Raw genomic sequence first — 21,768 nt, forward strand, 5'->3', positions numbered from 1 at the left:
CCTGGCAGTCTGCATAGAAACTCATTATTAATCATTTCAAGTCCCTAAAGAAATTGTCATAATTTTCTCAGGGGTGGCATTGTCTCCTGAAAGAAATGCTTACAAATGCAGTTTGAAGAACTTCTAGCCACTGGGGTGTCTTAGGAGGACATAATCCTGGAATGTTTGGTCAATAAATAATGTCTCCACTTTGTTCCTCTTAGTCTTTGACACTGCTGAAGAATTACTTCTCCTGAACATTTTTTAAACATGGACACATTGATGATTGCTTCATAGACTAAGACTGGAATAGTGAATCAGTGGATATTTTGCAGGCATTCTTGGCTCTCAATTTTTTTGCTTTAACCACTAGATCATAAGCCTTTTAAAAATATTATTCATATTATAATAGCATGTGGAGGGCCAAGTGGGATGGAGGCCTATTGACCTACTGTATAGATACACTGTAGGGGACAGAGTTTACATTCTAAACATATAAAACAGACTAAGGGTGTGGGGAGAAGCAAACACACAGAAGTGAGGTAACATGCCCAAGGTCACACAGCCGGGAGGTGGCAAAGCCAGGAAAAGAACCCAGGTGTCCTGAGTCCCAGCCAAGTGCTATATCAGTGCCTATATAGAGCTGTTGCTCAGTTTCTCTGCATTTTTTGTCCTCTTGGGGCTGTTGGCAGCTGGCAGAGGAACAGCTGATGCTGAGCACTTCTCTTCCTTAGCTGCACCATTGGCTACAGCTGAGGATTTGGCCTGGAGTCTTTATAATGATGGCTTCCTTTTTTCACCCCACAATCCATTGACTTTGAATTTTGCAAATAATCTGACAAGGGAAAATGTAATCAATCAATGAACAAGAAAAATTATTTAATTTTAAAACTAATAACAAAAAACAAACAAACCACAGACAGAATTAAGGTAATTGACTATGGAGGGACAAATGTATCTCTTAATTTATCTGGAGAACTGTAGGTCATTTTGCATGTATAATTTAATCATAACAGGACAAGGTAGATTGCATAAATACTAAATGGATATATATATTTATTGAGTGCCTACTCTCTGCCTTCCCCCTCAGGAGCTTTGGGTGACGAAAGATAATATAAGAAGTATAAATAAAACATCAAAAGTATAGATCAGTTAAAATGTAAACAAAATCAAAGTTCAGACAAATCCTCAAAGCTTAGCACCTGTTTTTTTTAAGACCACGAGGACATGACCAGACCTCCTGTGATATGACCCATTCCACATTCTTCAGGAAATCACTGCAAATGCACACTTGTCCACAAACTCAACACAAGCTGGCAATGCCACTAGGGGTTTGTCTGCACTGGAAAATTGCACTGGGTTAGAACACCATCTCTGGAAGTTGTGGTAACTAACATGATGTTAAACATTCAGTGTAGAGAGGGTCTATCATAGTTCACAACCAGCTGACGCAATGTTGTTAACCCTAGGGTTAACATTGAATACTAGGTCATGTTTAATATTGAATTAGTTACTATGACTTAACATGTATTGTATTGGTTACTATGGCTCAACAAGCTATTCTGATGCATAGGAAAGTTATAAAGAGCCTCAGGACACCAATGTGGCTACACATTGAGTTTTTTAGCTATCTGTAACCTTTCTGCCAGGTGGAGCCAGCAGCAACCAGGGCCAGGTTCAATATGTAGGGGTTCCTTTCAATCAATACAACATAGAACCAGCTTGAGCCCCCACTCAGTAACCTGGGAAAATTACACACCACCCCTAGGTGCCTTTGAGAGGGAATATTTCCCCATTCACAAGCACAGAGTCTGAGTGTAGAAAAGAAACATTTAATGAAAGCAGGGATGTCACCCAACATTAATTAGGAAAAATGCCACAAGTGGGATTCATCATAATAAAACTGTGAGCAGGACACCCACCCCAATGTGTGGGGCAGTGCCTTATGCCTCATGTTCTTGAGTTCTACAACCAACAGTTCCTTTTCTGTGCCCCTCTCTGCTCCCTCACCATCCCCTACTCACAGTGGTTATCCTTGGTCAGAGGACCCCAGGGTTCAGAGGCACATCTGTGTGAGTTCACCTCCCACCCGGGGAAGAAAGCACCTTGCTTGCTCTGGCATCTGAACACTGGCTTTGGCTGGCTGCCCCAGCACTCGCTACTCCTCTCTGCTGGCTGTCCTGCCAGCCGCTGCTCTTCTCTGCCTCCCCAGCTGCTCATTCTGTGCACTGCCTCACCAGCCACTTGTTCACCAGGTGACTGTCAGTCACCTTCTGCTGCCACCTGCCTCTCAACTGTGATCTCTGCACATCAGTCTCTTAGTAATTTCAGCTCTTAGCAGACAAGGCAGAAACATTGCCCTACCATAACTGACTTCAGCTTTGAGTGGGCATTTAAAATAACAAAGAGGCTCCTAATGAATCCTATTTAGCTCTTTTTTGAACAGTGGGGAGGAACAGGTTAAACCAGTCTGGGGAGGACCCTGAGGACGGGGGGGCCACACACCATCTGGCTGGGACACCTGTCCCTACCCCTCTTATTTCCACAGGGCTCTGCCATTCAAGCCCCTGGCTTAACAAGGTCCTTTCAGCTGAGGGTGACCCCCTCATGTGGGACAAGTTAAGCACAGTTCTGCTCCCCTTTATTCATACAATAATGCCAACATTGGTAACAGCATTTCACTACCCCTGCATTCAGTACTAAGGTGATTTGTAACCCAACACCAGACACAGTTGATCACTTTAAGCAACACAGCTCTATCTGTTGGATATCTAAGTAGAGTAGGTGTGTTCTTGTAAATACAGTTTGCTCCTTAAGTCTCTCCCCCTCCCAGCTAGCCATCAGGGAAGAATTCAGCAGACCCTGTTTACATATCTAAAAAACAAAAGGGATAGATGCTGGAAATGGAAGGAGTGGCATGTCACCGAGGAAGTATAGATGGGAATAGCATAAGTGTGGAGGGACAAAATTAGGAAAGCCAAGGCAAAGAATGAGTGACAGCTGGCAAGAAATGTTAGAGACAACAAGAAGGGGTTCTTCAAATATGTCAGACAATAAAGAAAGATCAAGGATAGTGTGGGTCCACTTCTCAGTGGAGCAGGTGAGCTGGTAACGGAATATGATAGGAAGGCAAAGCTACTCAATGCCTGCATTGCTTCAGTCTTCTCACAAAAAATAACATGGACTGAATGACTAGCAGAGTTACCATAGACAGTAAAGGATAGGAACAAATGGTCAGTTTTCGGAATGAAAGAGATTTTGGAGTGAATGAGTGAGACCCTGGAGTGAAAAGTGAATCTTCAGAATAAAAGAGATCTTGGAGTCATGGTGGAGAATCCTCTGAAAACATCCACTTAATGTGCAGCAGCAGTCAAAAAAGTGAACAGAATGTTGGGAATCATTAAGAAAGGGATAGATAATACGACAGAAAATATCATATTGCCTCTATAAAAATCCCTGGTACACCCACATCTTGAATACTGCATGCAGATATGGTCGCCCCTCCTCACAAAATATATATTGGACTTTGAAAAGGTTCAGAAAAGGGCAACAAAAGTGATTGGTATATGGAACAGCTGCCTTATGAGGAGGGATTAATAAGACTGGGACTTTTCAACTTGGAAAGAGATGACTAAAGGAGGATATGGTAGAGGTCTATAAAATCATGACTGGTGTGGAGAAAGTAAAGAAAGTTATTTATTCCTTCGCATAATGCAAGAACTAAGAGTCACCAAATGAAATTAATAGGCAGCAGGTTTAAAACAAACAAAAGAAAGTATGTTTTCACACAACACACAATCAACCTGTGGAACTCCTTGCCAGAAGATGTTGTGAAGGCCAAGACTATAACAGGGTTAAAAAAGAACTAGATAAATTCATGGAGTATAGGTACATCAATGGCTATTAGCCAGGATGGGCAGGGATGGTGTCCCTAGCCTCTGTTTGCCAGAAGCTGAGAATGGGCGACCGGGGATGGATTACTTGATGATTACCTGTTCTGTTCATTCCCTCTGGGGCACCTGGTATTGGCCACTGTCGAAAGATAGGATACTGGGCTAGACGCACCTTTGGTCTGACTCAGTATGGTCTTTCTAATGTTGAATTTCACCATGTTGTAATAGTAGGGGTCCTGGCCCAAAAAGGAGTGTTGGATAGGGGGTGGTTGCAAGGTTATTGTAAAGAGGGTTGCAGAACTGCTACCCTTACTTCTGCGCTGCTGCTGGTGGCAGTGCTGCTTTCATAACTGGGCAGCTGGAGAGCAGTGGCTGCTGGCCAGGAGCCCAGCTCTGAAGGTAGAGCTGCCACCAGCAGCAGTGCAGAAGTAAGGATGGCATGGATAGCATTGCTACCCATACTTTTGCGCTGCTGTCAACAGCTGCCACTCTCCAGCTACCTAGCTCTGAAGGTAGTACAGAAATAAGAATGGCAATACTACAACCCCCCTAAAATAACCTTGGGACCCCCCTGCAACTACCTTTTGGGTCATGATCCCCAATTTGAGAAATGCTGGTCTCCCCCATGAAATCTGTATAGTATAGTTCCTTGGTTCAGTGTTTTGAAATGGGAGTCTCATTGGATCCCTAACATGTTTGTGGGAAAGAGAACTATTGCTTCTTGCAATGTTTTCATAGTCTTAATTTGGCATAAGCAAATGTTTATTCGATTCAGAGTCAGTGCTATCTAACAGGCAGAAATGAGATTCTCCGACTGTGGCTATGTGTATACTGGCTCACATACTTGGCTACTGGACTGTGCACATGCTTGCTCATGTTCCCTATACCCACGTCGAGTGTCCACATAGGATGTGCTGGACACAGGCAATGCTGCATCTACGCATATACCCACACCCACAGTGCTGCTGCTGTTATGCAACTTTAGCACTGCCATTTCAGAGGCGGTATCCCAGACAAATATGCTCTAGGAACTGCTTTGCTGTGCGTTTGCTGGTACTGTCCCCTGCCTTCACACATTTGGTGATGGCAGTTCTTGATCACGTCTCCCTCCTGCCAAACTGGGTGGAAGACATGGAGCAATGGGATGATGATGTGGTTCTTCTCCATATTGTGGGACAGATTATGTTTATGCAATGGAGTAGACTATCAGCGAGATGCTGGATGAAATTTGAGCAGAACTTTCTGGCACATCAAAGACTGCTGACCTTAAGGGTCAATGTCAATTAATTCAGCTCACATGGTACAGGTTTGGTGAATGCTGGTATTGCCTCAGTATGAACATTGCTTCTGGTGCATGAGAACTAGCATGTGCAGAGGGATCACATTGTTATGGAAACATGGGATGACAAGCCGTGGCTTCAGAACTTCTGCATGAGGAAACAGACCTTCATGAAGCTGTGTGAGGAGCTTGCGCCAAACCTCCAGTGCCAGAAGATTTGATTCAGGGAAGCTATTCCAATGCAGAAGCGGATGGCTATTTCCCTGTGGAAGCTGGCAACACCAAACAGCTATCAGTCTATTGGAAACCACTTTGGGCTTGGAAAGCCCATTGCCGGGGTAATGGTTTTGCAAGTTTAAGACAGTTAACACTGTGATCTACCTACAGGTGGTTGCCATAAGAAAAGTTCCAGAAATAATAATGGGATTTTGTCAGGAATCAGAGACTACAGCACAGCCAGTCTCTGAGTAACCTAATGGGTGCAGCTGGCCTATAGTTGGCTGCCTGAATGGTTACACCGTCTGATTGGTTGGAAGAGTCAGCAGATCGGCTCTTAAGCCTAGCAGCAGGTCAGTGGTTGCTCAAAGCATTCACCCACAGCTGTAATAGTTCTTGTAGTGGCTTGTTCCCAACCTTGCTCCTGCCTCTTTCTAACCTTGTTCCAGCCTGGCTCCTGCCTTTGCCCAGTCTTGCCCTTGCCTTGATTCACTGCAGGTAAGCCAGTCCTGACCTTCAGCTCTATTTCTGACTTTGGCTCTGACCCTGGGCTCTGACTCTGGGTCTGGGCTCTGGTTCCTGACTCCAATTCTGACCTTGGTTCTGGCCTCTAACTCTTATTCTGACCCTAGGCTGCAGCTCCTGATTCCGGTTGTCATGCTTTGGCTCTGGCACTTGGCCTCTGACTTCAGCTCTAACTTTGGGCTCTGATTTTTGGCTACTGACTCTTGTTCTAACCACTAAGCCTGACTCCTGCTCCAATCACTAGGCACTTCTGAACCAAGTCCTGGTCACATGAAATTTGAGAGGATGGGGCTTCCATCAATAGCACCTATATGCCAATACTTTGCCCACCAAAAGAGGCAAGTGAGTATATAAACCAAAAAGGTCACTCATTCTGCAAGGCTTAGTGGACTATAGAGGCAGATTCAAGAATAAAATATGGGAAACATTGGAGAGGTTCATAACACCAGGGTGTTGAGGAGACCAGGATTGTACTTGAAGTGGGAGGAAGGAACTTTATTCCACAAAAACTATATTGTTCTTTGTGGTGTGTCTGTGCCAGCAGTTATTTTGGGGCCCCGCATACTTGCATGTAACTTGGCTCATGGAAGGCCTGGGAAAAAGGGAATTCAGTTACAAACAATTCAGTTACAGCACAATTAGTGTGCTGCAGGGGCTCAGCTGCACCGGTGCAGGTGTGCCACTGTAGCTGTTAGTGAAGACACTACCTCCACTGACAGGAGAGCTTCTCCTGTTGGCGTAGGTACTCCACCTCTCTTCGAAGTTGTATCTATGTCAATGGGAGAAGCTCTCCCATTTATATAGCGCTGCCTATACCTGGAGTTCAGTCAGTATAACTGCATCACTCAGGGGTGTGGATTTTTCAATGTAGTTATACCCACATAATTCTGTAATAGAGACTTGGGCTCAGTAGCTGCAGAATGGTCATGGAGTGCGCGTTTGGTAGATTGAAATCATAAGAATGGCCATACTGGGTCAGGCCAAAGGTCCATCTCGCCCAGTATCCTGTCTTCTGATAGTAGCCAATGCCAGGTGCTTCAGAGGGAATGAACAGAACAGTCAATCATAAGTGATTCATCCCCTGTTGCCCATTCCCAGCTTCTGGCAAACAGAGGCTACGGACACCATCCCTGCCCATCCTGTCTAACAGCCATTAATAGACCTATCCTCCATGAACTTATCTAGTTCTTTTTTGAACCCTATTTATAGTCTTGGCCTTCACAACATCCTCTGTTCCACAGGTTGACTGTGCGTTGTGTGAAGAAATACTTCCTTTTATTTATTTTAAAATAAAATAAAACAGCTGCCTAGTAATTTCATTTGGTGATCCCTAGTTCTTGCGTAACATGAAGGTGTAAATAATACTTCCTTATTCACTTTCTCCACACCTGTCATGATTTTATAGACCTCTATCATATTCCCCCTTAGTCATCTCTTTTCCAATCTGAAAAGTCCCAGTCTTATTAATCTCTCCTCATATGGCAGACGTTCCATACCCCTAATCCTTTTTGCTGCCTTCTTCTGAACCTTTTCAGTTCCAATATATCTCTTTTGAGATGGGGTGACCACATCTCCACATGGTATTCAAGATGTGGACAGATCATGGCTTTATACAGAGGCAGTATGATATTTCCTGTCTTATCTATCCCTTTCTTAATGATTCTCAACTCTCTTAGCTTTTCTGACTGCCACTGCACATTGAGTGGATGTTTTCAGAGGATTATCCACAATGACTCCAAGATCTTTCTTGAGGGGTAACAGCTAATTTAGATCCCATCATTTTATACGTATCGTCGGGATTATGTTTTCCAATGTTCATTACTTTGCATTTATCAACACTGAATTTCATCTGCCATTTTGTTGCCCAGTCACCCAGTTTTGTGAGATCCCTTTGTAACTGTTCACAGTCTACTTTGGACTGAACTATCATGAGTAGTTTTGTATCATCTGCAAATTTTGCCACCTCACTGTTTACCCCTTTTTCTAGATCATTTATAAATATTTTGAAAAGTATTGGTCCCAATAAAGACCTCTGGAGGACATCACTATTTAGTTCTCTCCATTCTGAAAACTGATCATTTATGCCTACCCTTCGTTTTCTGTCTTTTAACCAGTTACCAATCCATCTTATCCCATGACAGCTTTCTTTGCTTAAGAGCCTTTGGTGAGGGACCTTGTCAAAGGTTTTCTGAAAATCTAAGTACACTATGTCCACTGGATTCCCCCTTGTCCACATGCTTGTTGACCCCCTCAAATAATTCTAATAGATTGGTGAGGCACAATTTCCCTTTATAAAAACCATGTTGACTCTTCCCCAACAAATTGTGTTCATCTATGTGTCTGACAATTCTGTTCTTTACTATAGTTTCAACCCAGTTTGCCCAGTACTGAAGTTCGGCTTACCTGCCTGTAATTGCCAGGATCACCTCTGGAACTGTTTTTTAAAATTGGCATCACATTAGCTATCCTCCAGTCATCTGGCACAGAAGCTGATTTAAATGATAGGTTACATACCACAGTTGTTAGTTCTGCAATTTCATATTTGAGTTCCTTCAGAACTCTTGGGGGAATACCATCTGGTCCTGGTGACTTATTACTATTTAATTTATCAATTTGTTCCAAAACCTCCTTTAATGACACCTCAGTCTGGGACAGTTCCTCAGATTTGTCACCTAAAAAGAATGGCTCAGGTTTGGGAATCTCCCTCACATCCTCAGCCATGAAGACCGATGCAAAGAATTAATTTAGTTTCTTTGCAATGGCCTTATTGTCTTTGAGTGCTCCTTTAGCATCTTGATCGTCCAGTGGCTCCAGTGGTTGTTTAGCAGGCTTCCTGCTTCTGATGTACTTACAATTTTTTTTACTATTACTTTTTGAGTCTTTGGCTAGTTGAAATTCAAATTCTTTTTTGACCTTCCTAATTATATTTTCACACTTAATTTGTCAGTTTATGGACCTTTCTATTTTCTTCAATAGGATTTAACTTTCACTTTTTAAAGGTTTCAGAGTAGCAGCCGTGTTAGTCTGTATTCTCAAAAAGAAAAGGAGTACTTGTGGCACCTTAGAGACTAACAAATTTATTAGAGCATAAGCTTTCGTGAGCTACAGCTCACTTCATCGGATGCATTTGGTGGAAAAAACAGAGTAGAGATTTATATACACACACACAGAGAACATGAAACAATGGGTTTATCATACACACTGTAAGGAGAGTGATCACTTAAGATAAGCCATCACCAACAGCAGGGGGGGGAAGGAGGAAAACCTTTCATGGTGACAAGCAGGTAGGCTAATTCCAGCAGTTAACAAGAATATCAGAGGAACAGCGGGGGGGGGGGGGGGAGGGAGAAATACCATGGGGAAATAGTTTTACTTTGTGTAATGACTCATCCATTCCCAGTCTCTATTCAAGCCTAAGTTAATTGTATCCACAAAAAGAAAAGGAGTACTTGTGGCACCTTAGAGACTAACAAATTTATTAGAGCATAAGCTTTCGTGAGCTACAGCTCACTTCATCGTAAATGCATCCGATGAAGTGAGCTGTAGCTCACGAAAGCTTATGCTCTAATAAATTTGTTAGTCTCTAAGGTGCCACAAGTACTCCTTTTCTTTTTGAGAATACAGACTAACACGGCTGCTACTCTGAAACCTGTGATTAATTGTATCCAGTTTGCAAATTAATTCCAATTCAGCAGTCTCTCGTTGGAGTCTGTTTTTGAAGCTTTTTTGTTGAAGTATAGCCACTCTTAGGTCTGTGATCGAGTGACCAGAGAGATTGAAGTGTTCTCCAACTGGTTTTTGAATGTTATAATTCTTGACGTCTGATTTGTGTCCATTCATTCTTTTACGTAGAGACTGTCCAGTTTGGCCAATGTACATGGCAGAGGGGCATTGCTGGCACATGATGGCATATATCACATTGGTAGATGCGCAGGTGAAGGAGCCTCTGATAGTGTGGCTGATGTGATTAGGCCCTATGATGGTATCCCCTGAATAGATATGTGGACAGAGTTGGCAACGGGCTTTGTTGCAAGGATAGGTTCCTGGGTTAGTGGTTCTGTTGTGTGGTGTGTGGTTGCTGGTGAGTATTTGCTTCAGATTGGGGGGCTGTCTGTAAGCAAGGACTGGTCTGTCTCCCAAGATCTGAGAGAGCGATGGCTCGTCCTTCAGGATAGGTTGTAGATCCTTGATGATGCGTTGGAGGGGTTTTAGTTGGGGGCTGAAGGTGATGGCTAGTGGCGTTCTGTTGTTTTCTTTGTTGGGCCTGTCCTGTAGTAGGTGACTTCTGGGTACTCTTCTGGCTCTGTCAATCTGTTTCTTCACTTCAGCAGGTGGGTATTGTAGTTGTAGGAATGCATGATAGAGATCTTGTAGGTGTTTGTCTCTGTCTGAGGGGTTGGAGCAAATGCGGTTATATCGTAGCGCTTGGCTGTAGACAATGGATCGAGTGGTATGATCTGGATGAAAGCTAGAGGCATGTAGGTAGGAATAGCGGTCAGTAGGTTTCCGATATAGGGTGGTGTTTATGTGACCATCACTTATTAGCACCGTAGTGTCCAGGAAGTGGATCTCTTGTGTGGACTGGTCCAGGCTGAGGTTGATGGTGGGATGGAAATTGTTGAAATCATGGTGGAATTCCTCAAGAGCTTCTTTTCCATGGGTCCAGATGATGAAGATGTCATCAATGTAGCGCAAGTAGAGTAGGGGCATTAGGGAACGAGAGCTGAGGAAGCGTTGTTCTAAGTCAGCCATAAAAATGTTGGCATACTGTGGGGCCATGCGGGTACCCATCGCAGTGCCGCTGATTTGAAGGTATACATTGTCACCAAATGTGAAATAGTTATGGGTCAGGACAAAGTCACAAAGTTCTGCCACCAGGTTAGCCGTGACAGTATCGGGGATACTGTTCCTGACGGCTTGTAGTCCATCTTTGTGTGGAATGTTGGTGTAGAGGGCTTCTACATCCATAGTGGCTAGGATGGTGTTTTTAGGAAGATCACCAATGGACTGTAGTTTCCTCAGGAAATCGGTGGTGTCTCGAAGATAGCTGGGAGTGCTGGTAACGAAGGGCCTGAGGAGGGAGTCTACATAGCCAGACAATCCTGCTGTCAGGGTGCCAATGCCTGAGATGATGGGGCGTCCAGGATTTCCAGGTTTATGGATCTTGGGTAGCAGATAGAATACCCCAGGTCCTGGCTCCAGGGGTGTGTCTGTGCGGATTTGTTCTTGTGCTCTTTCAGGGAGTTTCTTGAGCAAATGCTGTAGTTTCTTTTGGTAACTCTCAGTGGGATCAGAGGGTAATGGCTTGTAGAAAGTGGTGTTGGAGAGCTGCCTAGTAGCCTCTTGTTCATACTCTGACCTATTCATGATGACGACAGCACCTCCTTTGTCAGCCTTTTTGATTATGATGTCAGAGTTGTTTCTGAGGCTGTGGATGGCACTGTGTTCTGCATGGCTGAGGTTATGGGGTAAGCGATGCTGCTTTTCCACAATTTCAGCTCGTGCACGTCGGCGGAAGCAGTCTATGTAGAAATCCAGGCTGCTCTTTCGACCTTCAGGAGGAGTCCACCTAGAATCCTTCTTTTTGTAGTGTTGGCAGGAAGGTCTCTGTGGGTTAATATGTTGGTCAGAGGTGTGTTGGAAATATTCCTTGAGTCTGAGACGTCGAAAATAGGATTCTAGGTCACCACAGAACTGTATCATGTTCGTGGGGGTGGAGGGGCAAAAGGAGAGGCCCCGAGATAGGACAGATTCTTCCGCTGGGCTAAGAGTATAGTTGGATAGATTAACAATATTGCTGGGTGGGTTACGGGAACCATTGTTGTGGCCCCTTGTGGCATATAGTAGTTTAGATAGCTTTTTAAAGCTATTTTTAAAGCAACTTTTTAAAGGATGGTTCTTTGCCTCTCACTGTTTCTTTTACTTTGTTTAGCCGCAGTGGTACTTTTTTGGTTCTCTTACTATGTTTTTAAATTAGGGATATACATTTAAGTTGAGCCTCTATTATGATGTCTTTAAAAAGTTTCCCTGCAGCTTGCAGGGATTTCAATTTTGGCACTGTACCTTTTAATTTCTGTTTAATTAACTTCCTCACTTTTGTGGCGTTCCCCTTTCTGAAATTAAATGCTACCGTGTTGTGCTGCTGTGGTGTTTTCCCTGCCACAGAGATGTTAAATTTAATTATATTGTGGTCACTATTACCAAGCAGTTAATCTATATTCACCTCTTGGACCAGATTCTATGCTCCACTTAGGACTAAATTAGGAATAGCCTCTCCCCTTGTGGATTCCAGGACTAGCTGCTTCCAGAAGCAGTCATTTAAGGTGTCAAGAAACTTTACCTCTGCATCCCATCCTGTGATGATGTGTACCCAGTCAATATGAGGCTAGTTGAAATCTCCCATTATTATTATTATTATTTTATTTTTTAATTTTTATAGCTCTTCTAATCTCCCTGAGCATTTCACAGTCACTATCACCATCCTGGTCAGGTGGTCAGTAGTATATCCCTACTGCTATATTCCTATAATTTAAGCATGGAATTACTATCTATAGAGATTCTATGGCATTGTTTGGTTCATTTAAGATTTTTACTTCATTTGATTCTATGATTTCTTTCACATAGAGTGCCACTTCCCCACCAGCATGACCTTTCTTCTGATATATTTTGTACCCTGGTATTACTGTGCCCTGTTGATTATCTCATTGGGGCTGCCTACACACCCATCTAGGTGCCAATGTGGAAAATACCATTTATACAGCTGTCACTTGCAGCACACTCCATTATGTATGTGAGGGTAAATGGAAGTGCTTCCATCCTGAGTGGACTCAGGACAAGTCCGGTTTACAAACTCTGTACAGGCAACCAGATCACAGCCTTGTGCACGCTGGTCCTGGCACCCAGAGAGCAAGGGAAATCAGGGATTCTGTAGGTGTGCACCTCTGGACACAGCAGGGAGGCAGAGAGTGATATATATCTGTGCCAAGGAACACCTTCAAACCCTGAGTAACTGCTGGAAAAGCACATGAGAGAACACTGGCACATACTAGTGGCACTATGTACCTTTTTGAGGGTTTTGTTCCCTGGTAACTGAAGGTCATTAACTATTCATTCCTGTAACAATTCACACATTACAGACAGTTATAAAAGGCATTTCCGCTGGGTTAACACTTTAAGAGTGGGTTTGTGCTGTGGAAGGTAGCAGCTGGTTGTGATGCAGTCCTTGTGCAATGCTTTCCTCTTCGCTGTTCACACCTGTTTGCAAATCTCTGTTATTGGGAGTACTCAATCTCTCTGAATGGCCTTATCCACATTTGCTTTGGAGAAGGTGAATCAATTTTTTTTTTAACTGTTCTTTGTCAGTGGTGCTAACTGCACTTTTGGCCATTATCAAGCATTAAAGTTGCTACCAAGATTGAAACTGGGCAAGGTTTGTGGAAGCAGGGAGAAAGGAGGGGTTGTTTAATCAGTGGGTAATGGCAGATGCCTGTATTGATACTTGAATTGTGTTTTTGATTTACTGCATGTTAACCATGCCATAAAGACACTTATCTACCCACTTTCAGTGTTGTGACCTCTGCCGCGCTGAGAACTAGCAGTGCTTTCTGTAAGCACACAACACTGACTGCACTTTTTCCATCCCTCCCATGTATCCTTGGGAATCTGGATATTTCTGAACCTGGGGGAGGGGAGGAGCTGTGGGCGTGCGACAGACAGAAAAGTGTTTGCAGTATCATGACACCAGCCAGTTACACCCTTCCAATTCATGTGCCGTGAATTGTGGGGCCCAATCCTGAACTCTAAAACACCTTATATACATCATTCTTAGGGACAAGGGTCCACACACAAGTCAAGAAAACTATTAACATTTATTAAAAGTACTTTGGAACATGTAAGTAAAATATTTTTAAAAGACATGTAAACCAGCAAAACATAATGATACTGAATCCATGAACAATGATGTGTTAATGTCTCTGCACCTGTGTCCTTGTCCTCTCCTCTTTTTACATCAGTAGGTTCCCTTCTTTCCTTCCCCACTACATGGCTTCAGTTGCATAGCATGCAACCATTTGTTCACCACGCCTTTTTTCACACTTTCCCAAACCAGGTTTACGTTGGTTTAACTGCATCCCAGGGGTATTGATTTTTACACCCTGAGCAATGTAGTTATATTGACCGAATTTCCTCAGCCAACTTAGATATCAATACCTCTGCTGCCAAACTTAAACAGTTCTTCTTCTGACAGGCAGTGTTAGCTGCTGTGGTGTTCGTGTTTTTCTGATTGACCTTACCAGGTATTTCACACCCTTCCTTCCTCTATTTTAATTATCAGCATTCTCTTTGACTTTTACACTTTTAACATTTTAACACTTGCACTACCCTGATTGTCTAGTCCCGTCCAAGTTCTGCAGTGTTCTTAGTCTGTGCAAGGCTATGTCTACACTAGAAAATTAGATCGACCTAACTTACATCAGTATTACAGCCACCACAGTAATTACATCGCTTGTCCATGTCTACACTTTGCTCCTGGTGTCAGGGGTTCACATCCTCACCAGGAGTACTTGTATCAGTTGTACTATCAGCGTGGGGCATTGTGGAATAGCTCATAAAAGCCAGTAATAGTTGACGTAAGAAATGCAGTGTCTATAGTGACAGTACGTCGATTTAACTATATCGATCTTGACTCTATGCTGCTGATGGAGGTGGAGTTATTAAATTGGTGTAGTGGAGCAGTTACATCAGTGCGAGTGAAAGTTAAGTGTGGAAACTTCCATAATTAGTTGGACATAAGCTGCCTTGTATTGATCTAACTCTGTAGTGTCGATCAGACCCAAAACTCCTTTTAACAACATCACATTCCTTTTTCTTAATCTTAAATCACTCAGCTTTAAACTTTTTACCTTTTTGGCCAGAGTGACAGTTTTCAGCCAATGTATTCTACAGCCTTAAACTTATCTGTGCCATTTATACCCATTTTTCAGCTTAGCACACTTTTTGTAACTGTCTGCAAAGCTGTACTCCAGACACAGCCCTTTAAGGACAGCTGCTTTTTGTTGTTTTAAGCAGTCAATAACCACATGGATCGAGTCCTCTCCCCTTTAGGGTAAGAAGAAAAGGAGTACTTGTGGCACCTTAGAGACTAACAAATTTATTAGAGCATAAGCTTTTGTGAGCTACAGCTCACTCTGATGAAGTGAGCTGTAGCTCACGAAAGCTTATGCTCAAATAAATTTGTTAGTCTCTAAGGTGCCACAAGTACTCCTTTTCTTTTTGCGAATACAGACTAACACGGCTGCTACTCTGAAACCTCTAGGGTAAGGACACTGTTGCTGGGGAGGAGATCCTGTCCCTCAACCTGGATGCACCCATCCATACTCCCACATTCAAACAAAAACTTCAGGAAATAGCATGCATAATTCCAGAACCTCAGCATCTGTCACATGTTCCCTCTAATTTAAAGAATAAACCCCTTTAACTGTAAACACTGCAGTGAGCCATTAGTATAAAAGGTTCTCATTTACCTGTGATGAATTCCACAGCAAAAGGTTAGCCAAATCCACCTTAAAAACCCTGGCTTTCATTCACTCTGCTCCTAAAATTTCCCTACAAGCATCAGCCACAAAGACATCAAAGGGTTTAGCAAGCCAGTGAGTGGTTCCGTGCCTTTTTAGTCATGATAATACATTGTTGTGTGACATCTCCCACCTGGATTCTAGATGTTAAAGAGACAGACATCCAACTAATAAGCAAAACTTGCCTACGAATGCCTCCTCTAACTGATATGTTGGGGGCATCCCTACTCATCCAAGACAATGCAGGTAAAAATCCTGGATGAGTGGGAGGCGGCTGAGTATCCCTATTGGGGGATGGAGGAAATGGTTCTAGTCAGCAGACCACTCCCATCTTTGGGGTCAGTTCCTGAAGCCTCTGCACCTCATGCAAGGTGATCCATAGGTGCCCCTGGTCACTCTCACTCACACCTTCTCTGATAACCATGGGGTCCTGGACTACCCTCCCTCAAAATTGGGCTTCTGCCACTTTCAACCCTGAATGCTTTAGCCTCGTCCACTGTGTCCTTATTCTTACCCTCCAGGTCATGGCAAAGAGCACATGCCACTTTTTCAGCCAGAGTCTGAACATTAGTACTACCCCATCAAACCCTATTTTAACTGCCTCTTCAACTTCTGCAAGTAGCCCAACTACAACAAGTTGTGGGTAGTCTGGATCATCACAAGAGGGATTATTAGTGACCAGAAAACAAGCAAAGAAAAGTCATTCTTCATATTCTGCAAGGGATTCCTTAGCTTTCAGCTCCACAGCACCAACAGTGGTGATTGCTGCATCAGATCCAAATAAAATTCAGATAATCTCTGAACACAAGAACTGCCACTGTCCCTGACTCTCTAGCTCTGTGGAATATGCAGCCAAACCCTAGGGTCCACTTCCTTCTCCAAAATTGTCTCCCAATCTCCTCTAGTCAGATCACAAAATTCAGCCTGCACCCTAATTTTCACAAACCACTTTAACACTTCCTCTATGCCCCTGCTTCTGGGACAAGGACATATCAGCCATAATGAAAGAAATATCTCTCCACTGATGAAAGATTTTTAATCTTCACTTCCCTTCGTGTACCACCCTGATTGTTTTGGACTGTGACAGTCACATATAAGCATTTTAGAGTCCAGATTGTTCAAGGAAGGGAAAAATGGATTATAAAAAGGTGGAGCCTCCTCACTATTAATATAATCCTCCTGACTATATTAATGTTTTCTCCTCCCAAAAGTTTCTCTGTCTGATTAAAAGTGCTTGTCAGGTCTCTATTCTCCAATTGTATGGCTGCTAGCTGTGCTTGCAGAATGCTTTCTGCTCCTTCAGAAACTCACATTCTCACTCAAAGCCTTGGAATAGTAAAAAGAAAAGGAGTACTTGCGGCACCCTGGAGACTAACAAATTTGCATGCATCCGATGAAGTGAGCTGTGGCTCACGAAAGCTTATGCTCAAATAAATGTTAGTCTCTAAGGCGCCACAAGTACTCCTTTTCTTTTTGCGGATACAGACTAACATAGCTGCTACTCTGAAACCTGTCAAAATAGTAAAATGCTGTGTCTGTAACTCAGTGACCTTGTTTCTCAGTTCTTGTAGCTCATCCTTTGCATTTCTATAACTTGAGTTTCATATTTTCTGCATTCCATTGTTTCACAAAAGCTCTGGCTGCCACTAGCAAACCCTAAACAACTACAACTTTTACCCTCTTCTTAGCAACTTTCTGTTGCCAGATAAGTAGCATTCCGCGAGATTAGCCACAGCCTCCAGCCAGATACTTGTCTATATATCTCCCCAGTGACTCCTTCACTTAAAAACTCCTTAAGCCTCTCAATACTCTTAGGTCATGGGCCCTGGGATATTGCTTGTTAACCCCAATCTACATACTGGCTGGCTTGCCAGAATGTTGGATTGAGATTCACTTCACTCTCAACTCTGGCCACTGTTGGAACTTGGAAGACAGGATACTGGGCTAGGTGGACCATTGTCCTAACCCCCATGGCCATTCTTATGATCTTATAACATAACTTTGTGGCAGAAGCCCACAATTTTGATACTTTTCAGCATTCCAGGAATGTGACTGTTAGGCTTTGTCTACACTGGCACTTTTGTCGCTCAAGGATGTGAAAGAAACACCTGCCCCCCCCACCCCGGAATGACAAAAGTTTTAGCAATGAAAAGCACCTGTGTGGACAGCGCTTTGTTGGAGGTGGTTTTATTTTGTTGCTGGCAGAGCGCTGTCCTGGTGATAAAGAGCACTCACACAGCACACCTTACAACAGCGCGGCTGCAGTGGTACAGCTGCGTTGTTGTAAGGTGCACAGTGTAGACATAGCTTTAGACTATCCTTGGTTCTCAGATAACTTTTGCAGCCCATGAGGAAGGAGTAGAGGCTACTAATGGTAAGAAATATTTACTAATGGCTTAAAAAAATTAAAATGTTCATAATGTCTCAATTACCAGTTTGAAATTTCTTCTTTAGAGGCTGGCCAACGTTTGGAGAACATGAGAGTTTTCAAGGAATGAGAATGGAAAAGGAGAGGTGGCTTTCCAGTCTCGTGGTAAGATTGGCAATCTATGCAAGAGAGAGATTTCTGCTAATGTTCATACTTCAACATATGCTGAGTGGAGAGGTCTGGCCAGCTATGAAGGTGGACCAAGCGGCTTCGTACTGCCGTTGAACCTCAAGACCCAGATGGAGTTTATGCTACACCAGAAATTTGCTGAAATATGCTTACACAACTGGAAAGCAATTTGACTAGAAATTGACTATATTCTCAGCTGTCATATGGAATTTCCATGCAAAAGGAGATGCGAACCACAAAAATTGCCCACTCTGCTGGCATCACCAGAAAATTCAGCCCCTGTTCCTACCTAACAGAGAAATGGACAGGGAAAGAAAGATGAGGTGGGTGATGTATTATCCTCAGTCTGAATAAGAGTTCTGTGTAAGCTCAAAAGCTTGTCTTTTACCAACAGAAATGGATACAGTAAAGATATTATCTCACACACCTTGTTTCTCTAATATCCTGGAGCCAACATGGCTACAACAACACCGAATACAGGGAAAGAAAGAGAAACACTGTGACTTTATTTGGTTCCCTGAAGTTTCAGGTCAGCACCACAAGTCCCTTGCCTCTCCACTGCAAAGGGACACCACAGTGTGTTTATCCAACTGCCAGTCCACATCTTTCTTCCACCCCCATTTCCCTCAGTTCCTGCAGCATGGCTCAGTGCGGGGAGAGGCCAGGGACCAGGACGGTAAAAATGTTGTAATCCTCCAAAGGAGAGAGGAGTGCTGTGACTAACTTTTCCTCAGAAAACCAAAGTGCTCCCTTTCCCCTTCCTGGACCTATCCACCCTCCACCTCAACCTTTTCCTCTATTCTATAAAGGGATAGTAAGAGCAGGGGTGGGGGGTATAGAAGCACTGAAACTGTGTAATCTTCCAGGGAACAAAAGACCAGCCATTACTACGTTTACACAAACAATTGTCAGTTTCCTGCAACTATCCCTCCCCAACTGGGACCTTTCTAAGCCTGTTCCCTTCCTTCCCCCAGTTCATGTGGACGCAGGATCATTGCTGCCTGCATGCTGTCTGAGAAATGCACAGACACAGGGGCACAAGATTTTTAGTTAATAATCTGTTTTTCAGACAGTGGTTCAGACAGTGGTTCATCCGAAATCAATAAAATAATTGATCTATGGCTGTATCTTGCTCATGGACCATTTAAGGGTTGAAGCGGAGCTCAGGCTGGGCTTAAAATCAGGAATGTAGCAATAGAGCAAGAGGAGATATCGGTGAGTTCTGGTTCCTGCCATCATGGCTTGGCACCTCCTTGGGTTCATTGGGAGGGGCCAGGGGAGTTTCCTTAACTGGCTTCTCTGGGTAGAAGTGCAAAATCACATGCTTCTTGTCCTCCGGTTCCTGCTGCCTCCTCCCTCTGGTGGCCCTTATTCCTATTAGACAATGAGGCCAGCAGGATAGAAGAGGAAATTGTGAGCCACTTCAAGCTCTGTACGGGAAGCCCTAGATAGCGCCCTGGCCAACTCATCATAGAAGGGGGGTATGTACAATGAGCCCTCCTGGAGCAACTGTTTGAGTCTTTTGCCCTTTGTACAGGAGCCTCAAGTGCTTGATGCATTCTTGGCATGGAGCTGGAGTCCACTCAATGCCTGCCTGCTCCAGCCTTTGTGAAATTTACCAGTACAGCTGTATGTTTGTGTCACTCCAGGCAAAGTCATAGAAGATAGCCTACTCCTACCACAGTGATCAGCATCCGGGTGGGCTCAGTGGATCAGAAAGCTACTCTTGGAGCAGGATCCATGTTCACCTGTATTGATCTGTAAAGAGTGCAGCAGGAAGCTGTTCTGATGTGGTCAGTGTAGCTCACTATTACAAGTGAAAATGCAGGGCCAGGGACTTTTATAGATTTTTTCAGGGTCAGGAAGAAAAGGCTTCAGTGCTTTGTGAGACTGGAGTGGAAGAACTATTGAAACTCAAAACCTGTGTCCTCCCCTGACCCCCATCCACACTATACACTGTATGGGTATGGAACAGATTTGTGAGTAAGTAAAATGTATTTTTCTCTTGTCATCCACATCAACAGGGGAGGTTACAAGATGCTATTTTTTGTTATTAGTGTTCAATTTACTGTATATTTTAGGGCTGTCAAGCGATTAAAAAATTAATCGGGATTAATCGCACTGTTAATAATAGAATACCATTTATTTAAATATTTTGTTTTCTACATTTTCAAATATATTGATTTTAATTACCACACAGAATACAAAGTGCATGGTGCTCACTTTATATTGCACTTCTACCCTGATAACGCTGTCCTCGGGAGCCAAAAAATCTTACCGCGTTATAGGTGAAACCGCATTATTTTGAACTTGCTTTGATCCACTGGAGTGCGCAGCCCTGCCCCGTGGAGCGCATCTTTACCACGTTATATCTGAATTCATGTTATATCGGGGCAGAGGTGTATTTTTTATTACAAATATTTTCACAGTAAACAAAAGAAATAGTATTTTTCAATTCAGCTAATACAAATAATGTAGCACAATCTCTTTATCGTGAAAGTTGAACTTACAAATGTATGTAAACAAAAAATAACTGCACTCAAAAATAAAACAATGTAAAACTTTAGAGCCTACATGTCCACTCAGTCCTACTTCTTGTTCAGCCAATTGCTCAGACAAACAAGTTTATTTACATTTGCAGGAGATAATGCTTCCCGCTTCTTGTTTATAATGTCACCTGAAAGTGACAACAGGTGTTTGCATGGCACTATTGTAACCGGTGTCGCAAGATATTTACGTGCCAGATGCACTAAAGATTCATATGTCCCTTCATGCTTCAACCACCATTCCAGAGAACATGTGTCCATGCTGATGACGGGTTTTGCTCAATAACAATCCAAAGCAGTGTGGCCTCACACGCATTCATTTTCATCATCTGAGTCAGATGCCACCAGCAGAAGGTTGATTTTTGTTTTTGGTGGTTCAGTTCTTTAGTTTCTGCATTGGAGTGTTGTTCTTTTAAGACTTCTAAAAGGATGCTCCACATCTCATCCCTCTCAGATTTTGGAAGGCACTTCAGATTCTTAAACCTTGGGTTGAGTGTTGTAGCTATCTTTAGAAATCTCACATTGGTACCTTCTTCACATTCGGTAAAATCTGCAGTGAAAGTGTTCTTAAAATGAGCCACATGTGCTGGGTCATCATCCGAGATTGTTATAACTTGAAATATATGGCAAAATGCAGGTAGAGCAAGAAACGTACTATTCTCCCCCAAGGAGTTCAGTCACAAATTTAATTAACTCAGGTTTTTAATGAGCATCATAAGCATAGAAGCATGTCCTCTGGAATGGTGGCTGAAGCATGAAGGGACATACAAATGTTTAGCATATCTGGCATATAAATATCTTGCAATGATGGCTATAAAAGTGCCATGCAAACACCTGTTCTCACTTTTAGGTGACATTGTAAATAAGAAGCGGGCAGCATTATGTTCCATAAATGTAAACGAACTTGTTTGTCTTAGTGATTGGATGAACAGGAAGTAGGACAGAATGGACTTGTAGGATCTAAAGTTTTACACTGTTTTGTTTTTTGATTGCAGTTTTGTAACAAAAAAAAATCCACATTTGTAAGCACTTTCGTGATAAAGAGATTGCACTACAGTATTTGTATGAGATGAATTGAAAAATACTATTTCTTGTTTTTCATTTTTATAGTGCAAATATTTGTAATAAAAATAATATGAAGTGAGCACTGTACACTTTGTACTCTGTGTTTTAATTAAAATCAATATATTTCAGAATGTAG

This window comes from Dermochelys coriacea, chromosome 10, assembly GCF_009764565.3.
Source record: "Dermochelys coriacea isolate rDerCor1 chromosome 10, rDerCor1.pri.v4, whole genome shotgun sequence".
NCBI lineage: Eukaryota > Metazoa > Chordata > Testudines > Dermochelyidae > Dermochelys > Dermochelys coriacea.